Consider the following 8,085-nt stretch of genomic DNA (forward strand, 5'->3'; position numbering starts at 1 on the left):
CGCAAGTAAATTGTTTTCTTTCAGATTTGCTAAATCCATCTAGATGAGATTTACCGATGTCTCGTCTAAGTTTATAATCATCTGATTTGTTTAATGTTTGCATAAATTTGATCATGTGCGTTCGTATTAGCTCGTTCTTTTTTGTTGTCCATCCTCTTGTCCCATTTTGTTTTTGTGTCGGCCTGTTCTCGCGTTTCTTTTCACATGGGCTCATACATGTTGTCATTTGGGAGGCACGACCCATTTCCTTTTTGTTCTTTTTGATGTGCATTTTTTGTGGCGTGGTGGAGAAATTGTAGAGTCGACCCTCGACTTGTAAATGGATTCGTACTTGTCCCAGTTGCAAGTTCATTCTTAACTCACAAATGGGTATGTGTTTTGTTTTTCATTCTAGTTGCAAGTCCATACTCGACTCGCAACTGGGCTTGTAGTTTGCTATTGTCCCAGTTGCAAGTTCACCCTCGACTCAAAAAGAATATCGTTGTTTTGTGTAGTTGTCCTAGTTGCAAGTCCGCCCGGGTCTATAGTTTGTTTCATCCCGGTTGCAAGTTCACCCTTGATTCGCAACTGGGCTCGTAGTTCATAGTTGTCATAGTTGCGAGTTCGCCCTAGACTCACAACTAGGCCTATAGGTTTTGTAGTTGTCCCAGTTGCAAGTCCATCCTGAACTCACAACTTGTATTATAGTTTTGTTTACTTGTTCGAGTTGCAAGTCCACCCTCGACTCGCAACTCATATCGATGTTTTGTGTAGTTGTTCCAGTTGCAAGTCTACCCTTGAGTTGCAACTAGGTCGGTAGGTTTTTTCATCTTAGTTGCAAGTCGACCCTTGACTCGCAATTGGGCTCGTAGTTTCGTAGTTGTCCTAAGTACAAGTCCATCCTCGACACGCAAATGGCCTCATAGTTGTCCCAGTTGCAAGTTCACCCTTGACTTGCAACTGGGTATGTGTTCTGTTTTCATCCCGGTTGTAGATCTACACTCGACTCGCAACTAGAATTGTAGTTTTTATTGTGTCAGTTGTAAGTTCACCCTTGACTCGCAAATGATATCGTAATTTTGTGTAGTTTTCAAAGTTGTAAGTCTATCCTTGACTCGCAACTAGGCTCATACTTTGTTTTATCTCAGTTGTAAGTCCACCCTTGACTTGCAACTGGGCTCGTAGTTTTATGTTGTCCTAGTTGCAAGTATGTACCCTCAACTCGTAATAGTGCCATAGTTTCGTTGTTATCCCAGTTGTCCATGGGTTTGTATAGTTTTCCAAGTTGCAAGCCCACCACTCGACTCGCAACTAGAGCCTGTGTTTTTTATCACAGTTGCAAGTCCACCCTTGACTCGCAATTGGCCAATAGTTTATTTCATCCCAGTTGCAAGTCTATACCCTTTACTTGCAACTGGGTTTGTATTTATCCAAGTTACATTTCCAGCATCGAAACGCAAATGGGATTGTAGTTGTCCTAGTTGCAAGTCCACCCTCGACACGTAACTAAGCATTGTTTTTTTTCATCCCAGTTGCAACTCCACGCTCGAGTCTCAACTGGGCTTGTGTTTTGTTCTTGTCTCAATCGCAAGGTCACCCCCGACACGCAAATGGTACCGTAGTTTTGTGTAGTTGCCCGAGTTGCAAGTACGCCCTTGACTCACAACTAGGACCGTAGTGTATTTCATCCTAGTTGCAACTCCACCCTTGACTCGCAACTCGACCTTTGTTTTTTTTCATCCTAGTTGCAAGTCCACCTTTGACTCGCAACTGGACAAGTAGTTTGTTTCATCCTAGTTGCATGTCGACCCTTGACTCGCATCTGGGCCCGTAGTTTGATAGTTGTCATAGTTGCAAGTCCACATTCGACTCATAATTAGGCTTGTGTTGTTTCATCCTTGTTGTAAGTCCATGTTTGACTCATAACTGGGCCCTAAGTTGTAGGTGTCCCGGTTGCAAGTCCACCCTCGACACACAACTAGGCGTGTAGTTGTAGTTCCCCAAGTTGCAAGTCCACCACCAACTCACAATTGAGGCTTGTAGCTGTAGTTGCCCTAGTTACAAATCCACCCCGACTCACAACTGGACCGTAGTTTGCTTCCATCCCAGTTGCAAGCCCATCCGTGACTCGTAACTAGGCATATAGTGTGTTTGTCATGCCAGTTGCAACTCCACCCTTGACTCGCAACCAGGCTTGTAGTTTATTCTCACCCCAGTTGCAAGCCCACCCATAACTCACAACTAGGACTATAGTTGTTGTTGCCTCAGATGCAAGCCTACCCTCGGCTCGCAATTGAGCCCGACCTTTTTTATTCACACCTAGTTGCAAGCTCACCCTCGACTTCAACATGGCTTGTCCTTTTTTTTGTTCACACCCAGTCGCAAGTCCACTCTCTACTCACAACCGAGTTCGAATTTTTGTTGTTGCCCAAGTTGCAAGTCCACCATCAACTTGCAACTAGGATTTGAAGTTTTTTGTTGCCACCTCAATTAAAATTTCACCTCAGTTGCCAGTCGATCATCTGTGACTCACAACTGGGCTCCAAATTCACGACCAATTTTTGAATCCACAAGCAAATTTTGAACTCGTGATTTTTTTAAATCACAATTTTTTTGGAACTCGTGAGTATCTATTTTCATATTTTCATTTTGTATAGTCGCAAATATTTTTCAAACCCGTGAACATTTTTTGTACCCGCCAAGTTCGCGGACATTTTTCAAAGCAGTGGATAATATTTAAATTCATCAAGTTTTATTAAAATATTTACTTGAAAATGTAAGCTTTTTACCCGAAAGCACTTTCATCATTTGAAAAGGAAAAAAAAATAATGCCCACGTAGATGCTTTTTGGGGACGTACAGACTTTTTGTGCTTTTTCTTAAGGTTAGTGTGATGCAAGGTACAACCGATTGTTATTTTCACGATCATTGTTTTTCTTGGAGGAGCCCAAGTGGGAATCGTGAGCCACGTTAGTGATGGGCTGGACGTTAGCTACGTGAGCGATTCTAAAAAAAAACATGAGCGAGGTTAGCTGTCGTTACAAAACAAACACACACACAATGATGATGTCATACTTAGATGTGAGATATTATGTGAGATATTATCTCACATCTAGATAAAATATAGACAGACCTAAAAACCTAAAATCGCTCACGTAGTTTATGGTCCATGTTTATGGTCCACCTCCACAATACTTTTCCATACTTGTACAATCTAAAAAAAAAACCCTAAAATTTCATGGTCCATTACAATCTGAAAAAACCTAAAATTTACGGTCCGTTTGAGAACATTCAAAGCCCAAAAACACTAAAAAAACAGAAATTGGCCCTTGGAATTGGCTTAATATGTTAGACAATATAAAAATAATATTAAATTATGCCAAAATTATATATAAATGATGTAAATATAGGATGAATACTAAAATTTGTAGATACGTTTGAGATATATCAGACATCACACACAATTGCATTTTTTAAACTGTTTGTGATGGCAGGTTACATTTCACATACATTTTTCTTAGAACGTATGCAAGAAATCACACATAGTTAGACTTTTGAAACCGTTTCAGTGATATGCTTCATCACACACCCATATTTTTGCAAAACCTCTGTATCTATCTAGTTACTAAGCTCCCATGATTTCCTGGCCTCTGATGGCTTGGGGGTTGTGGAGGGCATTTTTTGGCCCATTTATGCTTCTTCTTTTTCCCGCTTGACACTAACGGCATGATGTGCAGCAGTCTTGCAGCACCCCTTGCCACTACACCACATGCTGCACAATCAATAATTGACCGTTCAATTTACTGCTATCACAAAAAACCCGCTTAATTTACTGCATGCAACGCTTAATGTTTTAATTATTGCTTAATTAAATAAATAAACAACATATTATCTTATGCTTGTGGACCAATTTATAAACCGGTTAGGAGGGGTGCCTTAGCAAACAAAAGTGCTCTTGCCTGCGTACTATACCAGTAAGATTGTGCCTTGTGTCTTTAGAGCATCTTCAATAGAAAATGTAGGTGAAAAACTAACTAACTTTTGCATCTTCGGGGTCCAAAAAGTCACCTCCTATAAATGATGTAGATGTGAAAAAAAAACACCACCTGACCCAAGTGATGTAAAATATAACATCCCGAGATGCAATTAAATTTGCATATCCACCTTCAAGTAAAACGGCTGGTCGCGTGCCAACCATTGTTTATTTCTTTTCTCCCCATCGTGTGTCTTCTTCCTTCCGCCGCCTGCTGCACTCCCGCCACCGCCCGCCCACCCACCGCACCACGCCACCGTCGTCCCGCGCTAGATCCAGTTGCCAACCACCCCCGCCGTCGTTTCCGTGACTCTGCCTCCGCAGCCCGCCTCGAATCGTGCTCGATTCACCACCGCCGCCGCCGTCCGATTCGCCACCGCCCCGAGCCCTCACCCCATTGCCGTCCGCCACCATGCCCCCGCCCCAACCCCACCCCACCACCCCCGTCGATTCGCCACCACGAAGCCCCCGTCCCAAGCCACCACCCCAACGTCGCCTGACACCAAGTCGCCACCCGAGCCCCCACCCCACCGCTGCCGCCTAATTCGCCATCGCAAAGCCCCAGCCCAGAGCCCCCACTTCACCGCTATCCACCAGCAAGCCCCCACCCCCCCCCCCCCCCCCCCCAACCCCCCCCCCCGAGCCAACCAATTATCACTACTATAATTCAGCAATAATGCAATCCTTTTCACCAAATACTTTTATAAAGATGCTTAAACATGATTGCCACTTCTATACTGCAATCCTTTTTTCTTGGAAAAAATAGCACAACTAAATGACAATTACACACAACGAGTCAACCAATTGAAATAGACCGCATACGACATAAGTATAGGGGACTTAACCCATGACCGAAGAATAGGCGCGGCAAAGCGCGTGTCATGCTCTAGTAGGGAATCACACACAGTTGCATATTCAAAACTGTGTGTAATGATACATTACATGTACACACCTTTTGCAAAAATCGTGTGCAAACATCACATACATTTGTGTTTTTTGAACCGTGTGCAATGATAGTTTACATAGACACACATCTTTTTGTAAAAAACTGTTTGCATGACATCACACACATACATTTACGAAATGTGTGTGATATTACAACATCACACACATTTTTTGTTGGATGTTACATCGCACACAGTTTGAGTTACATCACACAGTTTTTTTAAAGCGCGTGCATTAGATGTGTCCTCTTAGTAGCATTCTGCACTAGTAAAGTCTTGCATGGATAGAGGATGTAATCTTTACCCTCTCCTCTTCATTTCTCGTTCAGCAATAGCGATGAATTCCTTTCCGCCATTCATAAACCACAAGCTTGTCTGCTTCTTCGTCCATCAGATCTTTTCATCTGCACAAACGAGGGGTAATTCAAAACACATTAATTAATGGATGTCTGGTGCGTGGATAATCACGAGATTTTGAGGGTGCTCCATATTGATATTGAGCCTCTCCATAACAACTCATGTCTCTAAATGCGTGTGATGACACTAATTAACGACCAGTTAATCTGCACGAACACTTATGAATTGAATACATTAATTAATCCACTCAAAAAATGTCTTAATTTATTAGCCACGTGGCGACCTACACCCAGCAGACAAAGCAGCGCATATTAGCAGCACACTGACAAAGGGCATGGGAGCAGCGCTTACTGGGGCATCGCCTGAAATTTGAGCTCCACTATCCCGCCGTTGAACGAGGGATGAGCTCCAATTAAGCCACTGATGACCTCGAGGATTGAGATCCTCCTATACCGCCGACGACGACCGAGGATTGACCTCCTATCACGCTGCCGCCGACCGACCGAGCATTGAGCTCCTATCCGTTCATCGCTCTATAAATCTCTCTATTCGGAGAGCGGGTGTTTACTCTAAGTATTAACTCAATTATTGCATCCCCAACAACCAAAATACATATGTACCGGGTAGTACATCACATATAGTTATATTTCTAAAACTGTGTACGATAAGTTGTCATCTCGCACAATTGCTTTGATGAAATCATGTGTAACATCGACACATCGAACATGTGCGCTGTATGTAAAGCGTGTGAATGTACAACACAGTGAGATAATTAGTTTCCCTTGCCGTTATTAGATCCACAATTTCCCCATTTTCCCCAAATCCCTAGCTAGCCCCCAAATTCCTCACGTAGTGCTCACATTGGCGGAATGCGGACGAGTGGCAGTGGTGGTTTCAGTGCGGCTGCTCCGGCTCATACCGTCGCACTCGGTAGGGCAATGGGGGCGCCACCATGACATTCACCGCCGAGCAATTGCCTAAGGTCATCAGAAGGGTTGTGTACTTCGGCTCCGAATCATCTTGTACTCTTGTCGGGTTAACTAATAAATCCTGATCTTTTTTAATTTGTCCAAAGTAGCTCCCTCAGTCCGTCCTGAATGGATCCCGCTTTAGGAAAGCAATCAACAGTCAGATCCGAAGTTTGACTTCAGACATCCGCAACATGAGTTTGAAGCCGAGTTTTGTGCCGCCGAGAAGTACCAAAAGCTAAGTTGTGTGCACGGACACACTCCCGCTTGACGTGTATGCATGGAGGGATTTGACATTGGCAGACGGTTTCTTAGTTTCCCCTTAGAGTTTAGTGCTAAGTTAATCCTTTAAGTTGAGTTAATACCCTTTGACCCACTGATCCAGGATATTTAACATTCATAGGAATATGAAGCTTGTGCCATTGTTAAGTGGTTGGATGATGAATGGCACAACAGGGCTCGAAGTATTATCACTAAGATTCCAGAAGATAACGACAAGTTGAAGAAGAAAGTGACTGATCTGGAGTGTACAGTCGATACGATGAAGCAACAAAGAATCAATCACATGAAATAGATGAAAGCGAGAGACAAGAAGGAACTAGCATGTGTAGTTGTAGTTATCGCATTAGCCATATTCTATGTGTTGTTTGCAACGATGATTTGGCGGTTATTTGATTATTATTATGACGCCCCCATTTATAATCATACGCGCAACATGCATGATCATGAAAGGTAACTCATGTCAATATCACAACACAACTGTATGACACAACATATAAACATAACTCTTTATATTACAAGCCAGGTCCATGAAGGCCCAAAATACAACTCGTCAAAGCAAATATTATCTGAGTATAGACGTAGTTAGAAAAGTATTATTTAAGAAGGCTGAGCAAAAACAACGACACTAGATCGAAAGGCGAGGCCTCCTGCCTGGGACCTCCGGACTACTCTTGGTCAACAGTCTCCACGTAGTTGGCACCGTCAGGGTATCGTGCATCCGCGGTGCTACCAAGTGTTGTAGAAACTGGGTCGAATGAAAGAGTAGCAAACCAACGGTGAGTACTCATCCAAAGTACTCGCAAGACTTACATCAGATCTATACTAGTTATGGATTGGTATCAAAGAAATGTGGTAGTATCTGTGGACTATACTGCATAAATGCCAGAATAAGGGGGAGAAGCTCATCCTATCGAAGACTACATCATTTTGTAGCTATCATCTTGCAACAGTAGAAGAGAGGAGCTAAAAGTGCAACTATTCCTAGGTGGTTTTGGTAATTCCTAACAACATATAGCTCATTGAGCTAATGCTACTTGAAGATAAATATTTCAGGAAAAGCTCAATGATTGGAATGGCATGGATTAGAAATTGGACCCCTCAAAATGCTAAGGACAAAAGATTGGCTCAAGCTCAAAGCACAAGACTCTACATTTTATTTTTAGTGATCCAAGATCACATTGAGTCCATAGGACAAGCCAATACTATTAAAAGAGGGTGAGGTGTTGCTTAATGAGTTGCTTGCTTAAAATTCTTAGTGATATGCTCCAAAAACCCTCAACTACTTTCTCATATCCACATATGTCCCAAACCAAAAGTCAAACTCGACCCCACCGAAATCTTCTATCCGGCGCCACCGAGTTCACTTGACATAGCAACTGCCAGAAACCCTAGTCACTTCGGTCTCACCGAGATGGGATTGCACACTCTCTGTTTCCCTTCATAACATTTCGGTCCAATCGATATGAGCGATCAGTCCCACCGAGATTGCAATGCAAACTCTCTGTTTCCCCTTCGTAACGTTT

Source organism: Triticum urartu, chromosome 1 (assembly GCF_003073215.2).
Source record: "Triticum urartu cultivar G1812 chromosome 1, Tu2.1, whole genome shotgun sequence".
NCBI classification, from domain to species: domain Eukaryota; kingdom Viridiplantae; phylum Streptophyta; class Magnoliopsida; order Poales; family Poaceae; genus Triticum; species Triticum urartu.